The 17,363-nt window shown below is 47.9% G+C and overlaps 40 non-coding genes and 24 pseudogenes across 40 annotated transcripts; all 64 read left to right on the top strand.

Annotated features, from left to right (window-relative positions):
- The first annotated feature begins 74 nt into the window (after positions 1 to 74).
- LOC138465212 (5S ribosomal RNA) lies at positions 75 to 193 on the top strand. Its single transcript, XR_011267787.1, has one exon. It is a non-coding gene; the product is annotated as a 5S ribosomal RNA (ribosomal RNA).
- Positions 194 to 300: 107 nt separating this feature from the next.
- On the top strand, positions 301 to 419 carry LOC138455796 (5S ribosomal RNA; annotated as a pseudogene).
- Positions 420 to 525: 106 nt separating this feature from the next.
- Positions 526 to 644, top strand: LOC138465191 (5S ribosomal RNA). Its single transcript, XR_011267766.1, has one exon. It is a non-coding gene; the product is annotated as a 5S ribosomal RNA (ribosomal RNA).
- A 107-nt stretch (positions 645 to 751) lies between these two features.
- LOC138458308 (5S ribosomal RNA) lies at positions 752 to 860 on the top strand (annotated as a pseudogene).
- Positions 861 to 966: 106 nt separating this feature from the next.
- On the top strand, positions 967 to 1,085 carry LOC138461721 (5S ribosomal RNA). Its single transcript, XR_011264328.1, has one exon. It is a non-coding gene; the product is annotated as a 5S ribosomal RNA (ribosomal RNA).
- A 106-nt stretch (positions 1,086 to 1,191) lies between these two features.
- LOC138456612 (5S ribosomal RNA) lies at positions 1,192 to 1,300 on the top strand (annotated as a pseudogene).
- Positions 1,301 to 1,763: 463 nt separating this feature from the next.
- LOC138457848 (5S ribosomal RNA) lies at positions 1,764 to 1,882 on the top strand. The gene has a single exon (XR_011262312.1). It is a non-coding gene; the product is annotated as a 5S ribosomal RNA (ribosomal RNA).
- A 106-nt stretch (positions 1,883 to 1,988) lies between these two features.
- On the top strand, positions 1,989 to 2,107 carry LOC138456018 (5S ribosomal RNA; annotated as a pseudogene).
- A 107-nt stretch (positions 2,108 to 2,214) lies between these two features.
- LOC138459078 (5S ribosomal RNA) lies at positions 2,215 to 2,323 on the top strand (annotated as a pseudogene).
- Positions 2,324 to 2,416: 93 nt separating this feature from the next.
- On the top strand, positions 2,417 to 2,535 carry LOC138455574 (5S ribosomal RNA; annotated as a pseudogene).
- A 106-nt stretch (positions 2,536 to 2,641) lies between these two features.
- Positions 2,642 to 2,760, top strand: LOC138455799 (5S ribosomal RNA; annotated as a pseudogene).
- A 106-nt stretch (positions 2,761 to 2,866) lies between these two features.
- LOC138465044 (5S ribosomal RNA) lies at positions 2,867 to 2,985 on the top strand. The gene has a single exon (XR_011267620.1). It is a non-coding gene; the product is annotated as a 5S ribosomal RNA (ribosomal RNA).
- A 106-nt stretch (positions 2,986 to 3,091) lies between these two features.
- On the top strand, positions 3,092 to 3,210 carry LOC138455380 (5S ribosomal RNA; annotated as a pseudogene).
- Positions 3,211 to 3,672: 462 nt separating this feature from the next.
- LOC138457836 (5S ribosomal RNA) lies at positions 3,673 to 3,791 on the top strand. The gene has a single exon (XR_011262310.1). It is a non-coding gene; the product is annotated as a 5S ribosomal RNA (ribosomal RNA).
- Positions 3,792 to 3,897: 106 nt separating this feature from the next.
- LOC138465211 (5S ribosomal RNA) lies at positions 3,898 to 4,016 on the top strand. Its single transcript, XR_011267786.1, has one exon. It is a non-coding gene; the product is annotated as a 5S ribosomal RNA (ribosomal RNA).
- A 107-nt stretch (positions 4,017 to 4,123) lies between these two features.
- On the top strand, positions 4,124 to 4,242 carry LOC138463464 (5S ribosomal RNA). Its single transcript, XR_011266051.1, has one exon. It is a non-coding gene; the product is annotated as a 5S ribosomal RNA (ribosomal RNA).
- Positions 4,243 to 4,348: 106 nt separating this feature from the next.
- LOC138460976 (5S ribosomal RNA) lies at positions 4,349 to 4,467 on the top strand. Its single transcript, XR_011263625.1, has one exon. It is a non-coding gene; the product is annotated as a 5S ribosomal RNA (ribosomal RNA).
- Positions 4,468 to 4,574: 107 nt separating this feature from the next.
- Positions 4,575 to 4,683, top strand: LOC138458322 (5S ribosomal RNA; annotated as a pseudogene).
- Positions 4,684 to 4,789: 106 nt separating this feature from the next.
- LOC138454740 (5S ribosomal RNA) lies at positions 4,790 to 4,908 on the top strand. Its single transcript, XR_011261403.1, has one exon. It is a non-coding gene; the product is annotated as a 5S ribosomal RNA (ribosomal RNA).
- Positions 4,909 to 5,014: 106 nt separating this feature from the next.
- On the top strand, positions 5,015 to 5,133 carry LOC138462535 (5S ribosomal RNA). The gene has a single exon (XR_011265131.1). It is a non-coding gene; the product is annotated as a 5S ribosomal RNA (ribosomal RNA).
- Positions 5,134 to 5,596: 463 nt separating this feature from the next.
- On the top strand, positions 5,597 to 5,715 carry LOC138454543 (5S ribosomal RNA). Its single transcript, XR_011261215.1, has one exon. It is a non-coding gene; the product is annotated as a 5S ribosomal RNA (ribosomal RNA).
- Positions 5,716 to 5,821: 106 nt separating this feature from the next.
- Positions 5,822 to 5,940, top strand: LOC138464721 (5S ribosomal RNA). Its single transcript, XR_011267299.1, has one exon. It is a non-coding gene; the product is annotated as a 5S ribosomal RNA (ribosomal RNA).
- A 107-nt stretch (positions 5,941 to 6,047) lies between these two features.
- On the top strand, positions 6,048 to 6,166 carry LOC138455969 (5S ribosomal RNA; annotated as a pseudogene).
- Positions 6,167 to 6,272: 106 nt separating this feature from the next.
- LOC138463153 (5S ribosomal RNA) lies at positions 6,273 to 6,391 on the top strand. Its single transcript, XR_011265739.1, has one exon. It is a non-coding gene; the product is annotated as a 5S ribosomal RNA (ribosomal RNA).
- Positions 6,392 to 6,498: 107 nt separating this feature from the next.
- Positions 6,499 to 6,607, top strand: LOC138458307 (5S ribosomal RNA; annotated as a pseudogene).
- A 106-nt stretch (positions 6,608 to 6,713) lies between these two features.
- LOC138454355 (5S ribosomal RNA) lies at positions 6,714 to 6,832 on the top strand. Its single transcript, XR_011261035.1, has one exon. It is a non-coding gene; the product is annotated as a 5S ribosomal RNA (ribosomal RNA).
- Positions 6,833 to 6,938: 106 nt separating this feature from the next.
- LOC138456611 (5S ribosomal RNA) lies at positions 6,939 to 7,047 on the top strand (annotated as a pseudogene).
- Positions 7,048 to 7,510: 463 nt separating this feature from the next.
- On the top strand, positions 7,511 to 7,629 carry LOC138463134 (5S ribosomal RNA). Its single transcript, XR_011265720.1, has one exon. It is a non-coding gene; the product is annotated as a 5S ribosomal RNA (ribosomal RNA).
- Positions 7,630 to 7,735: 106 nt separating this feature from the next.
- LOC138462721 (5S ribosomal RNA) lies at positions 7,736 to 7,854 on the top strand. The gene has a single exon (XR_011265316.1). It is a non-coding gene; the product is annotated as a 5S ribosomal RNA (ribosomal RNA).
- A 106-nt stretch (positions 7,855 to 7,960) lies between these two features.
- LOC138461925 (5S ribosomal RNA) lies at positions 7,961 to 8,079 on the top strand. The gene has a single exon (XR_011264530.1). It is a non-coding gene; the product is annotated as a 5S ribosomal RNA (ribosomal RNA).
- Positions 8,080 to 8,185: 106 nt separating this feature from the next.
- On the top strand, positions 8,186 to 8,304 carry LOC138454275 (5S ribosomal RNA). Its single transcript, XR_011260960.1, has one exon. It is a non-coding gene; the product is annotated as a 5S ribosomal RNA (ribosomal RNA).
- Positions 8,305 to 8,410: 106 nt separating this feature from the next.
- Positions 8,411 to 8,519, top strand: LOC138455892 (5S ribosomal RNA; annotated as a pseudogene).
- A 107-nt stretch (positions 8,520 to 8,626) lies between these two features.
- On the top strand, positions 8,627 to 8,745 carry LOC138464921 (5S ribosomal RNA). Its single transcript, XR_011267498.1, has one exon. It is a non-coding gene; the product is annotated as a 5S ribosomal RNA (ribosomal RNA).
- A 106-nt stretch (positions 8,746 to 8,851) lies between these two features.
- LOC138465131 (5S ribosomal RNA) lies at positions 8,852 to 8,970 on the top strand. Its single transcript, XR_011267706.1, has one exon. It is a non-coding gene; the product is annotated as a 5S ribosomal RNA (ribosomal RNA).
- A 106-nt stretch (positions 8,971 to 9,076) lies between these two features.
- Positions 9,077 to 9,195, top strand: LOC138455584 (5S ribosomal RNA; annotated as a pseudogene).
- Positions 9,196 to 9,301: 106 nt separating this feature from the next.
- Positions 9,302 to 9,420, top strand: LOC138454788 (5S ribosomal RNA). Its single transcript, XR_011261448.1, has one exon. It is a non-coding gene; the product is annotated as a 5S ribosomal RNA (ribosomal RNA).
- A 106-nt stretch (positions 9,421 to 9,526) lies between these two features.
- On the top strand, positions 9,527 to 9,635 carry LOC138458950 (5S ribosomal RNA; annotated as a pseudogene).
- A 106-nt stretch (positions 9,636 to 9,741) lies between these two features.
- LOC138456369 (5S ribosomal RNA) lies at positions 9,742 to 9,860 on the top strand (annotated as a pseudogene).
- A 453-nt stretch (positions 9,861 to 10,313) lies between these two features.
- LOC138464271 (5S ribosomal RNA) lies at positions 10,314 to 10,432 on the top strand. Its single transcript, XR_011266852.1, has one exon. It is a non-coding gene; the product is annotated as a 5S ribosomal RNA (ribosomal RNA).
- A 106-nt stretch (positions 10,433 to 10,538) lies between these two features.
- On the top strand, positions 10,539 to 10,647 carry LOC138459652 (5S ribosomal RNA; annotated as a pseudogene).
- A 106-nt stretch (positions 10,648 to 10,753) lies between these two features.
- Positions 10,754 to 10,872, top strand: LOC138456101 (5S ribosomal RNA; annotated as a pseudogene).
- Positions 10,873 to 11,325: 453 nt separating this feature from the next.
- Positions 11,326 to 11,444, top strand: LOC138457824 (5S ribosomal RNA). Its single transcript, XR_011262308.1, has one exon. It is a non-coding gene; the product is annotated as a 5S ribosomal RNA (ribosomal RNA).
- Positions 11,445 to 11,550: 106 nt separating this feature from the next.
- On the top strand, positions 11,551 to 11,669 carry LOC138454854 (5S ribosomal RNA). Its single transcript, XR_011261511.1, has one exon. It is a non-coding gene; the product is annotated as a 5S ribosomal RNA (ribosomal RNA).
- A 107-nt stretch (positions 11,670 to 11,776) lies between these two features.
- On the top strand, positions 11,777 to 11,895 carry LOC138454508 (5S ribosomal RNA). The gene has a single exon (XR_011261181.1). It is a non-coding gene; the product is annotated as a 5S ribosomal RNA (ribosomal RNA).
- Positions 11,896 to 12,001: 106 nt separating this feature from the next.
- On the top strand, positions 12,002 to 12,120 carry LOC138461924 (5S ribosomal RNA). The gene has a single exon (XR_011264529.1). It is a non-coding gene; the product is annotated as a 5S ribosomal RNA (ribosomal RNA).
- Positions 12,121 to 12,226: 106 nt separating this feature from the next.
- On the top strand, positions 12,227 to 12,345 carry LOC138455501 (5S ribosomal RNA; annotated as a pseudogene).
- Positions 12,346 to 12,798: 453 nt separating this feature from the next.
- On the top strand, positions 12,799 to 12,917 carry LOC138454533 (5S ribosomal RNA). Its single transcript, XR_011261206.1, has one exon. It is a non-coding gene; the product is annotated as a 5S ribosomal RNA (ribosomal RNA).
- A 106-nt stretch (positions 12,918 to 13,023) lies between these two features.
- On the top strand, positions 13,024 to 13,142 carry LOC138463222 (5S ribosomal RNA). Its single transcript, XR_011265809.1, has one exon. It is a non-coding gene; the product is annotated as a 5S ribosomal RNA (ribosomal RNA).
- A 106-nt stretch (positions 13,143 to 13,248) lies between these two features.
- On the top strand, positions 13,249 to 13,367 carry LOC138464799 (5S ribosomal RNA). The gene has a single exon (XR_011267376.1). It is a non-coding gene; the product is annotated as a 5S ribosomal RNA (ribosomal RNA).
- Positions 13,368 to 13,473: 106 nt separating this feature from the next.
- LOC138454641 (5S ribosomal RNA) lies at positions 13,474 to 13,592 on the top strand. Its single transcript, XR_011261309.1, has one exon. It is a non-coding gene; the product is annotated as a 5S ribosomal RNA (ribosomal RNA).
- A 106-nt stretch (positions 13,593 to 13,698) lies between these two features.
- Positions 13,699 to 13,807, top strand: LOC138456513 (5S ribosomal RNA; annotated as a pseudogene).
- A 106-nt stretch (positions 13,808 to 13,913) lies between these two features.
- On the top strand, positions 13,914 to 14,032 carry LOC138455677 (5S ribosomal RNA; annotated as a pseudogene).
- Positions 14,033 to 14,138: 106 nt separating this feature from the next.
- LOC138456076 (5S ribosomal RNA) lies at positions 14,139 to 14,257 on the top strand (annotated as a pseudogene).
- Positions 14,258 to 14,364: 107 nt separating this feature from the next.
- LOC138463483 (5S ribosomal RNA) lies at positions 14,365 to 14,483 on the top strand. Its single transcript, XR_011266070.1, has one exon. It is a non-coding gene; the product is annotated as a 5S ribosomal RNA (ribosomal RNA).
- Positions 14,484 to 14,589: 106 nt separating this feature from the next.
- LOC138456503 (5S ribosomal RNA) lies at positions 14,590 to 14,708 on the top strand (annotated as a pseudogene).
- A 453-nt stretch (positions 14,709 to 15,161) lies between these two features.
- LOC138462751 (5S ribosomal RNA) lies at positions 15,162 to 15,280 on the top strand. The gene has a single exon (XR_011265344.1). It is a non-coding gene; the product is annotated as a 5S ribosomal RNA (ribosomal RNA).
- Positions 15,281 to 15,386: 106 nt separating this feature from the next.
- Positions 15,387 to 15,505, top strand: LOC138453906 (5S ribosomal RNA). Its single transcript, XR_011260607.1, has one exon. It is a non-coding gene; the product is annotated as a 5S ribosomal RNA (ribosomal RNA).
- A 106-nt stretch (positions 15,506 to 15,611) lies between these two features.
- Positions 15,612 to 15,730, top strand: LOC138465049 (5S ribosomal RNA). The gene has a single exon (XR_011267624.1). It is a non-coding gene; the product is annotated as a 5S ribosomal RNA (ribosomal RNA).
- Positions 15,731 to 15,836: 106 nt separating this feature from the next.
- LOC138465063 (5S ribosomal RNA) lies at positions 15,837 to 15,955 on the top strand. The gene has a single exon (XR_011267638.1). It is a non-coding gene; the product is annotated as a 5S ribosomal RNA (ribosomal RNA).
- Positions 15,956 to 16,061: 106 nt separating this feature from the next.
- LOC138458129 (5S ribosomal RNA) lies at positions 16,062 to 16,170 on the top strand (annotated as a pseudogene).
- A 106-nt stretch (positions 16,171 to 16,276) lies between these two features.
- LOC138454787 (5S ribosomal RNA) lies at positions 16,277 to 16,395 on the top strand. Its single transcript, XR_011261447.1, has one exon. It is a non-coding gene; the product is annotated as a 5S ribosomal RNA (ribosomal RNA).
- Positions 16,396 to 16,501: 106 nt separating this feature from the next.
- Positions 16,502 to 16,620, top strand: LOC138454592 (5S ribosomal RNA). Its single transcript, XR_011261262.1, has one exon. It is a non-coding gene; the product is annotated as a 5S ribosomal RNA (ribosomal RNA).
- A 106-nt stretch (positions 16,621 to 16,726) lies between these two features.
- LOC138463482 (5S ribosomal RNA) lies at positions 16,727 to 16,845 on the top strand. Its single transcript, XR_011266069.1, has one exon. It is a non-coding gene; the product is annotated as a 5S ribosomal RNA (ribosomal RNA).
- Positions 16,846 to 16,951: 106 nt separating this feature from the next.
- On the top strand, positions 16,952 to 17,070 carry LOC138455266 (5S ribosomal RNA). Its single transcript, XR_011261905.1, has one exon. It is a non-coding gene; the product is annotated as a 5S ribosomal RNA (ribosomal RNA).
- The last annotated feature ends 293 nt before the right edge of the window (positions 17,071 to 17,363 follow it).

The raw sequence follows: 17,363 nt of genomic DNA, 5'->3' as shown, positions 1-17,363 counted from the left end.
TTCTCAATTGCCTTTCAAAACTGCAAGGTCTAGCCGACTAGATGCTTAAAAGTACAAAACTCACTAGGCCCAGAGCCTACGGCCACACCACACTAAATGCGCCCGATCTCATCTGATCTCAGAAGCTAAGCAGTGTCGGGCCTAGTTAGTACCTGGATGGGAGACCGCCTGGGAATACCAGGTGCTGTAGGCTTTTTTTGTACTCCAAGTTCAGGAAGTGAGCCATTTCTCAATTGCCTTTCAAAAATGCAAGGTCTAGCCGACTAGATGCTTAAAAGTACAAAACTCACAAGGCCCAGAGCCTATGGCCACACCACACTGAATGCGCCCGATCTCGTCTGATCTCTGAAGCTAAGCAGTGTCGGGCCTCGTTAGTACCTGGATGGGAGACTGCGTTGGAATACCAGGTGCTGTAGGCTTTTTTGTGCTCCAAGTTCAGGAAGTGAGCCATTTCTCAATTGCCTTTCAAAACTGCAAGGTCTAGCTGACTAGATGCTTAAAAGTACAAAACTCACTAGGACCAGAGCCTACGGCCACACCACACTGATTGCGCCTGATCTTGTCTGATCTCGGAAGCTAAGCAGTGTTGGGCCTAGTTAGTACCTGGATGGGAGACCGCCTGGGAATACCAGGTGCTGTAGGCTTTTTTTGTGCTCCAAGTTCAGGAAGTGAGCCATTTCTCAATTGCCTTTCAAAACTGCAAGGTCTAGCCGACTAGATGCTTAAAAGTACAAAACTCACTAGGTCCAGAGCCTACGGCCACACCACACTGAATGCGCCCGATCTCAGAAGCTAAGCAGGGTCGGGCCTCGTTAGTACCTGGATGGGAGACCGCCTGGGAATACCAGGTGCTGTAGGCTTTTTTGTGCTCCAAGTTCAGGAAGTGAGCCATTTCTCAATTGCCTTTCAAAACTGCAAGGTCTAGCTGACTAGATGCTTAAAAGTACAAAACTCACTAGGCCCAGAGCCTACGGCCACACCACACTGATTGCGCCCGATCTCGTCTGATCTCGGAAGCTAAGCAGTGTCGGGCCTAGTTAGTACCTGGATGGGAGACCGCCTGGGAATACCAGGTGCTGTAGGCATTTTTGGGCTCCAAGTTCAGGAAGTGAGCCATTTCTCAATTGCCTTTCAAAACTGCAAGGTCTAGCCGACTAGATGCTTAAAAGTACAAAACTCACTAGGCCCAGAGCCTACGGCCACACCACACTGAATGCGCCCGATCTCGGAAGCTAAGCAGGGTCGGGCCTAGTTAGTACCTGGATGGGAGACTGCCTGGGAATACCAGGTGCTGTAGGCTTTTTTGTGCTCCATGATTAGTAATTGTGCAACTTCTCAATTATTTTTCAAATTTGGTATGTTTCCAAAATAATTGTATCCTGTTTTATAGCGGAAATGTTGGACAACATCATGAGGGCTGGAGCTACCTTTTTACATAGAATTAGCATACAGGTAGTGTGTTCATGGGTAATTAATCGACTTTCACATGTAATGCAGTACAGAGAATATTGAGTCCTTCAAGAGGCATGAAAGAAAACCATTATTGTGTTGATTGTTCTCTCCACCTCCCTGCAACAGACACAGGATGGATGAATTAAAGTTATCCTACCAGACATAGGAGTCCTGAATGGGCCCACCAGTCTTATATATCTCGCCTGATCGAGCCTGATCGAGCGATGAGCGTGGTATCATGTTGCAAGTGGCTGCATGGCTTAGCTTACTAAATGCAAATGCATAAGAGTAATATTCTTAGCATTCCTAGAGCCTACGGCCACACCACACTGAATGCACCCGATCTCGTCTGATCTCGGAAGTTAAGCAGTGTTAGGCCTAGTTAGTACCTGGATGGGAGACCGCCTGGGAATACCAGGTGCTGTAGGCTTTTTTGTGCTCCAAGTTCAGGAAGTGAGCCCTTTCTCAATTGCCTTTCAAAACTGCAAGGTCTAGCCGACTAGATGCTTAAAAGTACAAAACTCACTAGGCCCAGAGACTACGGCCACACCACACTAAATGCGCCCAATCTCCTCTGATCTCAGAAGCTAAGCAGTGTTGGGCCTAGTTAGTACCTGGATGGGAGACCGCCTGGGAATACCAGGTGCTGTAGGCTTTTTTTGTACTCCAAGTTCAGGACGTGAGCCATTTCTCAATTGCCTTTCAAAACTGCAAGGTCTAGCCGACTAGATGCTTAAAAGTACAAAACTCACAAGGCCCAGAGCCTACGGCCACACCACACTGAATGCATCTGATCTCGGAAGCTAAGCAGTGTCGTGCCTCGTTAGTACCTGGATGGGAGACCGCCTGGGAATACCAGGTGCTGTAGGCTTTTTTGTGCTCCAAGTTCAGGAAGTGAGCCATTTCTCAATTGCAAGGTCTAGCTGACTAGATGCTTAAAAGTACAAAACTCACAAGGCCCAGAGCCTGCGGCCACACCACACTGACTGCGCCCCATCTCGTCTGATCTCGGAAGCTAAGCAGTGTCGGACCTAGTTAGTACCTGGGTGGGAGACCGCCTGGGAATACCAGGTGCTGTAGGCTTTTTTGTACTCCAAGTTCAGGAAGTGAGCCATTTCTCAATTGCCTTTCAAAACTGCAACGTCTAGCCGACTAGATGCTCAAAAGTACAAAACTCACTAGAACCAGAGCCTACGGCCACACCACACTGAATGCGCCCAATCTCGTCTGATCTCTGAAGCTAAGCAGGGTCGGGCCTCGTTAGTACCTGGATGGGAGACCGCCTGGGAATACCAGGTGCTGTAGGCTTTTTTGTGCTCCAAGTTCAGGAAGTGAGCCATTTCTCAATTGCCTTTCAAAACTGCAAGGTCTAGCTGACTAGATGCTTAAAAGTACAAAACTCACTAGGCCCAGAGCCTATGGCCACACCACACTGACTGCGCCCGATCTCGTCTGATCTCGGAAGCTAAGCAGTGTCGGACCTAGTTAGTACCTGGGTGGGAGACCGCCTGGGAATACCAGGTGCTGTAGGCTTTTTTGTACTCCAAGTTCAGGAAGTGAGCCATTTCTCAATTGCCTTTCAAAACTGCAACGTCTAGCCGACTAGATGCTTAAAAGTACAAAACTCACTAGGACCAGAGCCTACGGCCACACCACACTGAATGCGCCCAATCTCGTCTGATCTCGGAAGCTAAGCAATGTCGGGCCTAGTTAGTACCTGGATGGGAGACTGCCTGGGAATACCAGGTGCTGTAGGCATTTTTGTGCTCCATGATTAGTAATTGCGCAACTTCTCAATTATTTTTCAAATTTGGTATGTTTCCAAAATAATTGTATCCTGTTTTATAGCAGAAATGTTGGACAACATCATGAGGGCTGGAGCTACCTTTTTACATAGAATTAGCATACAGGTAGTGTGTTCATGGGTAATAAATCGACTTTCACATGTAATGCAGTACAGAGAATATTGAGTCCTTCAAGAGGCATGAAAGAAACCATTATTGTGTTGATTGTTCTCTCCACCTCCCTGCAACAGACACAGGATGGATGAATTAAAGTTATCCTACCAGACATAGGAGTCCTGAATGGGCCCACCAGTCTTATATATCTCGCCTGATCGAGCCTGATCGAGCGATGAGCGTGGTATCATGTTGCAAGTGGCTGCATGGCTTAGCTTACTAAATGCAAATGCACAAGAGTAATATTCTTAGCATTCCTAGAGCCTACGGCCACACCACACTGAATGCACCCGATCTCGTCTGATCTCGGAAGTTAAGCAGTGTTAGGCCTAGTTAGTACCTGGATGGGAGACCGCCTGGGAATACCAGGTGCTGTAGGCTTTTTTGTGCTCCAAGTTCAGGAAGTGAGCCCTTTCTCAATTGCCTTTCAAAACTGCAAGGTCTAGCCGACTAGATGCTTAAAAGTACAAAACTCACTATGCCCAGAGCCTACGGCCACACCACACTAAATGCGCCCGATCTCATCTGATCTCAGAAGCTAAGCAGTGTCGGGCCTAGTTAGTACCTGGATGGGAGACCGCCTGGGAATACCAGGTGCTGTAGGCTTTTTTTGTACTCCAAGTTCAGGAAGTGAGCCATTTCTCAATTGCCTTTCAAAACTGCAAGGTCTAGCCGACTAGATGCTTAAAAGTACAAAACTCACAAGGCCCAGAGCCTACGGCCACACCACACTGAATGCGCCTGATCTCGTCTGATCTCGGAAGCTAAGCAGTGTCGGGCCTTGTTAGTACCTGGATGGGAGACCGCGTGGGAATACCAGGTGCTGTAGGCTTTTTTGTGCTCCAAGTTCAGGAAGTGAGCCATTTCTCAATTGCCTTTCAAAACTGCAAGGTCTAGCTGACTAGATGCTTAAAAGTACAAAACTCACTAGACCCAGAGCCTACGGCCACACCACACTGATTGCGCCCGATCTCGTCTGATCTCGGAAGCTAAGCAGTGTCGGGCCTAGTTAGTACCTGGATGGGAGACCGCCTGGGAATACCAGGTGCTGTAGGCTTTTTTTGTGCTCCAAGTTCAGGAAGTGAGCCATTTCTCAATTGCCTTTCAAAACTGCAAGGTCTAGCCGACTAGATGCTTAAAAGTACAAAACTCACTAGGCTCAGAGCCTACAGCCACACCACACTGAATGCGCCCGATCTCAGAAGCTAAGCAGGGTCGGGCCTCGTTAGTACCTGGATGGGAGACCACCTGGGAATACCAGGTGCTGTAGGCTTTTTTGTGCTATAAGTTCAGGAAGTGAGCCATTTCTCAATTGCCTTTCAAAACTGCAAGGTCTAGCTGACTAGATGCTTAAAAGTACAAAACTCACTAGGCCCAGAGCCTACAGCCACACCACACTGATTGCGCCCGATCTCGTCTGATCTTGGAAGCTAAGCAGTGTCAGGCCTAGTTAGTACCTGGATGGGAGACCGCCTGGGAATACCAGGTGCTGTAGGCTTTTTTGTGCTCCAAGTTCAGGAAGTGAGCCATTTCTCAATTGCCTTTCAAAACTGCAAGGTCTAGCCGACTAGATGCTTAAAAGTACAAAACTCACTAGGCCCAGAGCCTACGGCCACACCACACTGAATGCGCCCGATCTCATCTGATCTCAGAAGCTAAGCAGTGTCGGGCCTAGTTAGTACCTGGATGGGAGACCGCCTGGGAATACCAGGTGCTGTAGGCTTTTTTGTGCTCCATGATTAGTAATTGCGCAACTTCTCAATTATTTTTCAAATTTGGTATGTTTCCAAAATAATTGTATTCCGTTTTATAGCGGAAATGTTGGACAACATCATGAGGGCTGGAGCTACCTTTTTACATAGAATTAGCATACAGGTAGTGTGTTCATGGGTAATAAATCGACTTTCACATGTAATGCAGTACAGAGAATATTGAGTCCTTCAAGAGGCATGAAAGAAAACCATTATTGTGTTGATTGTTCTCTCCACCTCCCTGCAACAGACACAGGATGGATGAATTAAAGTTATCCTACCAGACATAGGAGTCCTGAATGGGCCCACCAGTCTTATATATCTCGCCTGATCGAGCCTGATCGAGCGATGAGCGTGGTATCATGTTGCAAGTGGCTGCATGGCTTAGCTTACTAAATGCAAATGCATAAGAGTAATATTCTTAGCATTCCTAGAGCCTATGGCCACACCACACTGAATGCACCCGGTCTCGACTGATCTCGGAAGTTAAGCAGTGTTAGGCCTAGTTAGTACCTGGATGGGAGACCGCCTGGGAATACCAGGTGCTGTAGGCTTTTTTGTGCTCCAAGTTCAGGAAGTGAGCCCTTTCTCAATTGCCTTTCAAAACTGCAAGGTCTAGCCGACTAGATGCTTAAAAGTACAAAACTCACTAGGCCCAGAGCCTACGGCCACACCACACTAAATGCGCCCGATCTCATCTGATCTCAGAAGCTAAGCAGTGTTGGGCCTAGTTAGTACCTGGATGGGAGACCGCCTGGGAATACCAGGTGCTGTAGGCTTTTTTTGTACTCCAAGTTCAGGAAGTGAGCCATTTCTCAATTGCCTTTCAAAAATGCAAGGTCTAGCCGACTAGATGCTTAAAAGTACAAAACTCACAAGGCCCAGAGCCTATGGCCACACCACACTGAATGCGCCCGATCTCGTCTGATCTCTGAAGCTAAGCAGTGTCGGGCCTCGTTACTACCTGGATGGGAGACTGCGTGGGAATACCAGGTGCTGTAGGCTTTTTTGTGCTCCAAGTTCAGGAAGTGAGCCATTTCTCAATTGCCTTTCAAAACTGCAAGGTCTAGCTGACTAGATGCTTAAAAGTACAAAACTCACTAGGCCCAGAGCCTACGGCCACACCACACTGATTGCGCCCGATCTTGTCTGATCTCGGAAGCTAAGCAGTGTTGGGCCTAGTTAGTACCTGGATGGGAGACCGCCTGGGAATACCAGGTGCTGTAGGCTTTTTTTGTGCTCCAAGTTCAGGAAGTGAGCCATTTCTCAATTGCCTTTCAAAACTGCAAGGTCTAGCCGACTAGATGCTTAAAAGTACAAAACTCACTAGGTCCAGAGCCTACGGCCACACCACACTGAATGCGCCCGATCTCAGAAGCTAAGCAGGGTCGGGCCTCGTTAGTACCTGGATGGGAGACCGCCTGGGAATACCAGGTGCTGTAGGCTTTTTTGTGCTCCAAGTTCAGGAAGTGAGCCATTTCTCAATTGCCTTTCAAAACTGCAAGGTCTAGCTGACTAGATGCTTAAAAGTACAAAACTCACTAGGCCCAGAGCCTACGGCCACACCACACTGATTGCGCCCGATCTCGTCTGATCTCGGAAGCTAAGCAGTGTCGGGCCTAGTTAGTACCTGGATTGGAGACCGCCTGGGAATACCAGGTGCTGTAGGCATTTTTGGGCTCCAAGTTCAGGAAGTGAGCCATTTCTCAATTGCCTTTCAAAACTGCAAGGTCTAGCCGACTAGATGCTTAAAAGTACAAAACTCACTAGGCCCAGAGCCTACGGCCACACCACACTGAATGCGCCCGATCTCGGAAGCTAAGCAGGGTCGGGCCTAGTTAGTACCTGGATGGGAGACTGCCTGGGAATACCAGGTGCTGTAGGCTTTTTTGTGCTCCATGATAAGTAATTGCGCAACTTCTCAATTATTTTTCAAATTTGGTATGTTTCCAAAATAATTGTATCCTGTTTTATAGCGGAAATGTTGGACAACATCATGAGGGCTGGAGCTACCTTTTTACATAGAATTAGCATACAGGTAGTGTGTTCATGGGTAATTAATCGACTTTCACATGTAATGCAGTACAGAGAATATTGAGTCCTTCAAGAGGCATGAAAGAAAACCATTATTGTGTTGATTGTTCTCTCCACCTCCCTGCAACAGACACAGGATGGATGAATTAAAGTTATCCTACCAGACATAGGAGTCCTGAATGGGCCCACCAGTCTTATATATCTCGCCTGATCGAGCCTGATCGAGCGATGAGCGTGGTATCATGTTGCAAGTGGCTGCATGGCTTAGCTTACTAAATGCAAATGCATAAGAGTAATATTCTTAGCATTCCTAGAGGCTACGGCCACACCACACTGAATGCACCCGATCTCGTCTGATCTCGGAAGTTAAGCAGTGTTAGGCCTAGTTAGTACCTGGATGGGAGACCGCCTGGGAATACCAGGTGCTGTAGGCTTTTTTGTGCTCCAAATTCAGGAAGTGAGCCCTTTCTCAATTGCCTTTCAAAACTGCAAGGTCTAGCCGACTAGATGCTTAAAAGTACAAAACTCACAAGGCCCAGAGCCTACGGCCACACCACACTGAATGCGCCCGATCTCGTCTGATCTCGGAAGCTAAGCAGTGTCGGGCCTCGTTAGTACCTGGATGGGAGACCGCGTGGGAATACCAGGTGCTGTAGGCTTTTTTGTGCTCCAAGTTCAGGAAGTGAGCCATTTCTCAATTGCCTTTCAAAACTGCAAGGTCTAGCCGACTAGATGCTTAAAAGTACAAAACTCACAAGGGCCAGAGCCTACGGCCACACCACACTGAATGCGCCCGATCTCGTCTGATCTCGGAAGCTAAGCAGTGTCGGGCCTCGTTAGTACCTGGATGGGAGACCGCCTGGGAATACCAGGTGCTGTAGGCTTTTTTGTGCTCCAAGTTCAGGAAGTGAGCCATTTCTCAATTGCCTTTCAAAACTGCAAGGTCTAGCTGACTAGATGCTTAAAAGTACAAAACTCACTAGGCCCAGAGCCTACGGCCACACCACACTGATTGCGCCCGATCTCGTCTAATCTCGGAAGCTAAGCAGTGACGGGCCTAGTTAGTACCTGGATGGGAGACCGCCTGGGAATACCAGGTGCTGTAGGCTTTTTTGTGCTCCAAGTTCAGGAAGTGAGCCATTTCTCAATTGCCTTTCAAAACTGCAAGGTCTAGCCGACTAGATGCTTAAAAGTACAAAACTCACTAGGCCCAGAGCCTACGGCCACACCACACTGAATGCGCCTGATCTCAGAAGCTAAGCAGTGTCGGGCCTAGTTAGTACCTGGATGGGAGACCGCCTGGGAATACCAGGTGCTGTAGGCTTTTTTTGTACTCCAAGTTCAGGAAGTGAGCCATTTCTCAATTGCCTTTCAAAACTGCAAGGTCTAGCCGACTAGATGCTTAAAAGTACAAAACTCACAAGGCCCAGAGCCTACGGCCACACCACACTGAATGCGCCCGATCTCGTCTGATCTCGGAAGCTAAGCAGTGTTGTGCCTTGTTAGTACCTGGATGGGAGACCGCCTGGGAATACCAGGTGCTGTAGGCTTTTTTGTGCTCCAATTTCAGGAAGTGAGCCATTTCTCAATTGCCTTTTAAAACTGCAAGGTCTAGCTGACTAGATGCTTAAAAGTACAAAACTCACTAGGCCCAGAGCCTGCGGCCACACCACACTGACTGCGCCCGATCTCGTCTGATCTCGGAAGCTAAGCAGTGTCGGACCTAGTTAGTACCTGGGTGGGAGACCGCCTGGGAATACCAGGTGCTGTAGGCTTTTTTGTACTCCAAGTTCAGGAAGTGAGCCATTTCTCAATTGCCTTTCAAAACTGCAAGGTCTAGCTGACTAGATGCTTAAAAGTACAAAACTCACTAGGCCCAGAGCCTACGGCCACACCACACTGATTGCGCCCGATCTCGTCTCATCTCGGAAGCTAAGCAGTGTCAGGCCTAGTTAGTACCTGGATGGGAGACCGCCTGGGAATACCAGGTGCTGTAGGCTTTTTTGTGCTCCAAGTTCAGGAAGTGAGCCATTTCTCAATTGCCTTTCAAAACTGCAAGGTCTAGCTGACTAGATGCTTAAAAGTACAAAACTCACTAGGCCCAGAGCCTACGGCCACACCACACTGATTGCGCCCGATCTCGTCTCATCTCGGAAGCTAAGCAGTGTCGGGCCTAGTTAGTACCTGGATGGGAGACCGCCTGGGAATACCAGGTGCTGTAGGCTTTTTTGTGCTCCAAGTTCAGGAAGTGAGCCATTTCTCAATTGCCTTTCAAAACTGCAAGGTCTAGCTGACTAGATGCTTAAAAGTACAAAACTCACTAGGCCCAGAGCCTACGGCCACACCACACTGACTGCGTCTGATCTCGGAAGATAAGCAGTGTTGGACCTAGTTAGTACCTGGGTGGGAGACCGCCTGGGAATACCAGGTGCTGTAGGCTTTTTTGTACTCCAAGTTCAGGAAGTGAGCCATTTCTCAATTGCCTTTCAAAACTGCAACGTCTAGCCGACTAGATGCTTAAAAGTACAAAACTCACTAGGACCAGAGCCTACGGCCACACCACACTGAATGCGCCCAATCTTGTCTGATCTCGGAAACTAAGCAATGTCGGGCCTAGTTAGTACCTGGATGGGAGACTGCCTGGGAATACCAGGTGCTGTAGGCTTTTTTGTGCTCCATGATTAGTAATTGCGCAACTTCTCAATTATTTTTCAAATTTGGTATGTTTCCAAAATAATTGTATCCTGTTTTATAGCAGAAATGTTGGACAACATCATGAGGGCTGGAGCTACCTTTTTACATAGAATTAGCATACAGGTAGTGTGTTCATGGGTAATAAATCGACTTTCACATGTAATGCAGTACAGAGAATATTGAGTCCTTCAAGAGGCATGAAAGAAAACCATTATTGTGTTGATTGTTCTCTCCACCTCCCTGCAACAGACACAGGATGGATGAATTAAAGTTATCCTACCAGACATAGGAGTCCTGAATGGGCCCACCAGTCTTATATATCGAGCCTGATCGAGCGATGAGCGTGGTATCATGTTGCAAGTGGCTGCATGGCTTAGCTTACTAAATGCAAATGCATAAGAGTAATATTCTTAGCATTCCTAGAGCCTACGGCCACACCACACTGAATGCACCCGTTCTCGTCTGATCTCGGAAGTTAAGCAGTGTTAGGCCTAGTTAGTACCTGGATGGGAGACCGCCTGGGAATACCAGGTGCTGTAGGCTTTTTTGTGCTCCAAGTTCAGGAAGTGAGCCCTTTCTCAATTGCCTTTCAAAACTGCAAGGTCTAGCCGACTAGATGCTTAAAAGTACAAAACTCACAAGGCCCAGAGCCTATGGCCACACCACACTGAATGCGCCCGATCTCAGAAGCTAAGCAGGGTCAGGCCTCGTTAGTACCTGGATGGGAGACCGCCTGGGAATACCAGGTGCTGTAGGCTTTTTTGTGCTCCAAGTTCAGGAAGTGAGCCATTTCTCAATTGCCTTTCAAAACTGCAAGGTCTAGCTGACTAGATGCTTAAAAGTACAAAACTCACTAGGCCCAGAGCCTACGGCCACACCACACTGATTGTGCCCGATTTCGTCTGATCTCGGAGGCTAAGCAGGGTCGGGCCTAGTTAGTACCTGGATGGGAGGCTGCCTGGGAATACCAGGTGCTGTAGGCTTTTTTGTGCTCCATGATTAGTAATTGCGCAACTTCTCAATTATTTTTCAAATTTGGTATGTTTCCAAAATAATTGTATCCTTTTTTATAGCGGAAATGTTGGACAACATCATGAGGGCTGGAGCTACCTTTTTACATAGAATTAGCATATAGGTAGTGTGTTCATGGGTAATTAATCGACTTTCACATGTAATGCAGTACAGAGAATATTGAGTCCTTCAAGAGGCATGAAAGAAAACCATTATTGTGTTGATTGTTCTCTCCACCTCCCTGCAACAGACACAGGATGGATGAATTAAAGTTATCCTACCAGACATAGGAGTCCTGAATGGGCCCACCAGTCTTATATATCTCGCCTGGTCGAGCGATGAGCGTGGTATCATGTTGCAAGTGGCTGCATGGCTTAACTTACTAAATGCAAATGCATAAGAGTAATATTCTTAGCATTCCTAGAGCCTACGGCCACACCACACTGAATGCACCCGATCTCGTCTGATCTCGGAAGTTAAGCAGTGTTAGGCCTAGTTAGTACCTGGATGGGAGACCGCCTGGGAATACCAGGTGCTGTAGGCTTTTTTGTGCTCCAAGTTCAGGAAGTGAGCCCTTTCTCAATTGCCTTTCAAAACTGCAAGGTCTAGCCGACTAGATGCTTAAAAGTACAAAACTCACTAGGCCCAGAGACTACGGCCACACCACACTAAATGCGCCCGATCTCATCTGATCTCAGAAGCTAAGCAGTGTCGGGCCTAGTTAGTACCTGGATGGGAGACCGCCTGGGAATACCAGGTGCTGTAGGCTTTTTTTGTACTCCAAGTTCAGGAAGTGAGCCATTTCTCAATTGCCTTTCAAAACTGCAAGGTCTAGCCGACTAGATGCTTAAAAGTACAAAACTCACAAGGCCCAGAGCCTACGGCCACACCACACTGAATGCGCCCAATCTCGTCTGATCTCGGAAGCTAAGCAGTGTCGGGCCTCGTTAGTACCTGGATGGGAGACCGCGTGGGAATACCAGGTGCTGTAGGCTTTTTTGTGCTCCAAGTTCAGGAAGTGAGCCATTTCTCAATTGCCTTTCAAAACTGCAAGGTCTAGCCGACTAGATGCTTAAAAGTACAAAACTCACAAGGCCCAGAGCCTACGGCCACACCACACTGAATGCGCCCGATCTCGTCTGATCTCGGAAGCTAAGCAGTGTCGGGCCTCGTTAGTACCTGGATGGGAGACCGCCTGGGAATACCAGGTGCTGTAGGCTTTTTTGTGCTCCAAGTTCAGGAAGTGAGTCATTTCTCAATTGCCTTTCAAAACTGCAAGGTCTAGCCGACTAGATGCTTAAAAGTACAAAACTCACTAGGCCCAGAGCCTACGGCCACACCACACTGATTGCGCCCGATCTTGTCTCATCTCGGAAGCTAAGCAGTGTCGGGCCTAGTTAGTACCTGGATGGGAGACCGCCTGGGAATACCAGGTGCTGTAGGCTTTTTTGTGCTCCATGATTAGTAATTGCGCAACTTCTCAATTATTTTTCAAATTTGGTATGTTTCCAAAATAATTGTATCCTGTTTTATAGCAGAAATGTTGGACAACATCATGAGGGCTGGAGCTACCTTTTTACATAGAATTAGCATACAGGTAGTGTGTTCATGGGTAATAAATCCACTTTCACATGTAATGCAGTACAGAGAATATTGAGTCCTTCAAGAGGCATGAAAGAAAACCATTATTGTGTTGATTGTTCTCTCCACCTCCCTGCAACAGACACAGGATGGATGAATTAAAGTTATCCTACCAGACATAGGAGTCCTGAATGGGCCCACCAGTCTTATATATCTCGCCTGATCGAGCGATGAGCGTGGTATCATGTTGCAAGTGGCTGCATGGCTTAGCTTACTAAATGCAAATGCATAAGAGTAATATTCTTAGCATTCCTAGAGCCTACGGCCACACCACACTGAATGCACCCGATCTGATCTGATCTTGGAAGTTAAGCAGTGTCAGGCCTAGTTAGTACCTGGATGGGAGACCGCCTGGGAATACCAGGTGCTGTAGGCTTTTTTGTGCTCCAAGTTCAGGAAGTGAGCCCTTTCTCAATTGCCTTTTAAAACTGCAAGGTCTAGCCGACTAGATGCTTAAAAGTACAAAACTCACTAGGCCCAGAGCCTACGGCCACACCACACTGAATGCGCCAGATCTCGTCTGATCTCAGAAGCTAAGCAGTGTCGGGCCTAGTTAGTACCTGGATGGGAGACCGCCTGGGAATACCAGGTGCTGTAGGCTTTTTTGTGCTCCAAGTTCAGGAAGTGAGCCATTTCTCAATTGCCTTTCAAAACTGCAAGGTCTAGCCGACTAGATGCTTAAAAGTACAAAACTCACAAGGCCCAGAGCCTACGGCCACACCACACTGAATGCGCCCGATCTCGTCTGATCTTGGAAGCTAAGCAGTGTCGGGCCTCGTTAGTACCTGGATGGGAGACCGCCTGGGAATACCAGGTGCTGTAGGCTTTTTTGTGCTCCAAGTTCAGGAAGTGAGCCATTTCTCAATTGCCTTTCAAAACTGCAAGGTCTAGCTGACTAGATGCTTAAAAGTACAAAACTCACTAGGCCCAGAGCCTACGGCCACACCACACTGATTGCACCCGATCTCGTCTAATCTCAGAAGCTAAGCAGTGTCGGGCCTAGTTAGTACCTGGATGGGAGACCGCCTGGGAATACCAGGTGCTGTAGGCTTTTTTGTGCTCCAAGTTCAGGAAGTGAGCCATTTCTCAATTGCCTTTCAAAACTGCAAGGTCTAGCCGACTAGATGCTTAAAAGTACAAAACTCACTAAGCCCAGAGCCTACGGCCACACCACACTGAATGCGCCCGATCTCGGAAGCTAAGCAGGGTCGGGCCTCGTTAGTACCTGGATGGGAGACCGCCTGGGAATACCAGGTGCTGTAGGCTTTTTTGTGCTCCAAGTTCAGGAAGTGAGCCATTTCTCAATTGCCTTTCAAAACTGCAAGGTCTAGCTGACTAGATGCTTAAAAGTACAAAACTCACTAGGCCCAGAGCCTCCGGCCACACCACACTGATTGCGCCCGATCTCGTCTCATCTCGGAAGCTAAGCAGTGTCGGGCCTAGTTAGTACCTGGATGGGAGACCGCCTGGGAATACCAGGTGCTGTAGGCTTTTTTGTGCTCCAAGTTCAGGAAGTGAGCCATTTCTCAATTGCCTTTCAAAACTGCAAGGTCTAGCTGACTAGATGCTTAAAAGTACAAAACTCACTAGGCCCAGAGCCTACGGCCACACCACACTGATTGCGCCCGATCTTTTCTCATCTCGGAAGCTAAGCAGTGTCGGGCCTAGTTAGTACCTGGATGGGAGACCGCCTGGGAATACCAGGTGCTGTAAGCTTTTTTTGTGCTCCAAGTTCAGGAAGTGAGCCATTTCTCAATTGCCTTTCAAAACTGCAAGGTCTAGCTGACTAGATGCTTAAAAGTACAAAACTCACTAGGCCCAGAGCCTACGGCCACACCACACTGACTGCGCCCGATCTCGTCTGATCTCGGAAGCTAAGCAGTGTCGGACCTAGTTAGTACCTGGGTGGGAGACCGCCTGGGAATACCAGGTGCTGTAGGCTTTTTTGTACTCCAAGTTCAGGAAGTGAGCCATTTCTCAATTGCCTTTCAAAACTGCAACGTCTAGCCGACTAGATGCTTAAAAGTACAAAACTCACTAGGACCAGAGCCTACGGCCACAACACACGGAATGCGCCCAATCTCGTCTGATCTCGGAAGCTAAGCAATGTCGGGCCTAGTTAGTACCTGGATGGGAGACTGCCTGGGAATACCAGGTGCTGTAGGCTTTTTTGTGCTCCATGATTAGTAATTGCGCAACTTCTCAATTATTTTTCAAATTTGGTATGTTTCCAAAATAATTGTATCCTGTTTTATAGCAGAAATGTTGGACAACATCATGAGGGCTGGAGCTACCTTTTTACATAGAATTAGCATACAGGTAGTGTGTTCATGGGTAATAAATCGACTTTCACATGTAATGCAGTACAGAGAATATTGAGTCCTTCAAGAGGCATGAAAGAAAACCATTATTGTGTTGATTGTTCTCTCCACCTCCCTGCAACAGACACAGGATGGATGAATTAAAGTTATCCTACCAGACATAGGAGTCCTGAATGGGCCCACCAGTCTTATATATCTCGCCTGATCGAGCGATGAGCGTGGTATCATGTTGCAAGTGGCTGCATGGCTTAGCTTACTAAATGCAAATGCATAAGAGTAATATTCTTAGCATTCCTAGAGCCTACGGCCACACCACACTGAATGCACCCGATCTCGTCTGATCTCGGAAGTTAAGCAGTGTTAGGCCTAGTTAGTACCTGGATGGGAGACTACCTGGGAATACCAGGTGCTGTAGGCTTTTTTGTGCTCCAAGTTCAGGAAGTGAGCCCTTTCTCAATTGCCTTTTAAAACTGCAAGGTCTAGCCGACTAGATGCTTAAAAGTACAAAACTCACTAGGCCCAGAGCCTACGGCCACACCACACTGAATGCGCCCGATCTCGTCTGGTCTCAGAAGCTAAGCAGTGTCGGGCCTAGTTAGTACCTGGATGGGAGACCGCCTGGGAATACCAGGTGCTGTAGGCTTTTTTGTGCTTCAAGTTCAGGAAGTGAGCCATTTCTCAATTGCCTTTCAAAACTGCAAGGTCTAGCCGACTAGATGCTTAAAAGTACAAAACTCACAAGGCCCAGAGCCTACAGCCACACCACACTGAATGCGCCCGATCTCGTCTGATCTTGGAAGCTAAGCAGTGTCGGGCCTCGTTAGTACCTGGATGGGAGACCGCCTGGGAATACCAGGTGCTGTAGGCTTCTTTGTGCTCCAAGTTCAGGAAGTGAGCCATTTCTCAATTGCCTTTCAAAACTGCAAGGTCTAGCTGACTAGATGCTTAAAAGTACAAAACTCACTAGGCCCAGAGCCTACGGCCACACCACACTGATTGCGCCCGATCTCGTCTAATCTCGGAAGCTAAGCAGTGTCGGGCCTAGTTAGTACCTGGATGGGAGACCGCCTGGGAATACCAGGTGCTGTAGGCTTTTTTGTGCTCCAAGTTCAGGAAGTGAGCCATTTCTCAATTGCCTTTCAAAACTGCAAGGTCTAGCCGACTAGATGCTTAAAAGTACAAAACTCACTAGGCCCAGAGCCTACGGCCACACCACACTGAATGCGCCCGATCCCGGAAGTTAAGCAGGGTCGGGCCTCGTTAGTACCTGGATGGGAGACCGCCTGGGAATACCAGGTGCTGTAGGCTTTTTTGTGCTCCAAGTTCAGGAAGTGAGCCATTTCTCAATTGCCTTTCAAAACTGCAAGGTCTAGCTGACTAGATGCTTAAAAGTACAAAACTCACTAGGCCCAGAGCCTACGGCCACACCACACTGATTGCGCCCGATCTCGTCTCATCTCGGAAGCTAAGCAGTGTCGGGCCTAGTTAGTACCTGGATGGGAGACCGCCTGGGAATACCAGGTGCTGTAGGCTTTTTTGTGCTCCAAGTTCAGGAAGTGAGCCATTTCTCAATTGCCTTTCAAAACTGCAAGGTCTAGCTGACTAGATGCTTAAAAGTACAAAACTCACTAGGCCCAGAGCCTACGGCCACACCACACTGATTGCGCCCGATCTCGTCTCATCTCGGAAGCTAAGCAGTGTCGGGCCTAGTTAGTACCTGGATGGGAGACCTCCTGGGAATACCAGGTGCTGTAGGCTTTTTTGTGCTCCAAGTTCAGGAAGTGAGCCATTTCTCAATTGCCTTTCAAAACTGCAAGGTCTAGCTGACTAGATGCTTAAAAGTACAAAACTCACTAGGCCCAGAGCCTACGGCCACACCACACTGACTGCGCCCGATCTCGTCTGATCTCGGAAGCTAAGCAGTGTCGGACCTAGTTAGTACCTGGGTGGGAGACCGCCTGGGAATACCAGGTGCTGTAGGCTTTTTTGTACTCCAAGTTCAGGAAGTGAGCCATTTCTCAATTGCCTTTCAAAACTGCAACGTCTAGCCGACTAGATGCTTAAAAGTACAAAACTCACTAGGACCAGAGCCTACGGCCACACCACACTGAATGCGCCCAATCTCGTCTGATCTCGGAAGCTAAGCAATGTCGGGCCTAGTTAGTACCTGGATGGGAGACTGCCTGGGAATACCAGGTGCTGTAGGCTTTTTTGTGCTCCATGATTAGTAATTGCGCAACTTCTCAATTATTTTTCAAATTTGGTATGTTTCCAAAATAATTGTATCCTGTTTTATAGCAGAAATGTTGGACAACATCATGAGGGCTGGAGCTACCTTTTTACATAGAATTAGCATACAGGTAGTGTGTTCATGGGTAATAAATCGACTTTCACATGTAATGCAGTACAGAGAATATTGAGTCCTTCAAGAGGCATGAAAGAAAACCATTATTGTGTTGATTGTTCTCTCCACCTCCCTACAACAGACACAGGATGGATGA

Source organism: Ambystoma mexicanum, chromosome 4p (genome assembly GCF_040938575.1).
Source record: "Ambystoma mexicanum isolate Mex_15411 chromosome 4p, UKY_AmexF1_1, whole genome shotgun sequence".
NCBI lineage: Eukaryota > Metazoa > Chordata > Amphibia > Caudata > Ambystomatidae > Ambystoma > Ambystoma mexicanum.
Note: the sequence above shows the minus strand (reverse complement) of the source record. Positions and strands in the feature narration are given on the sequence as shown.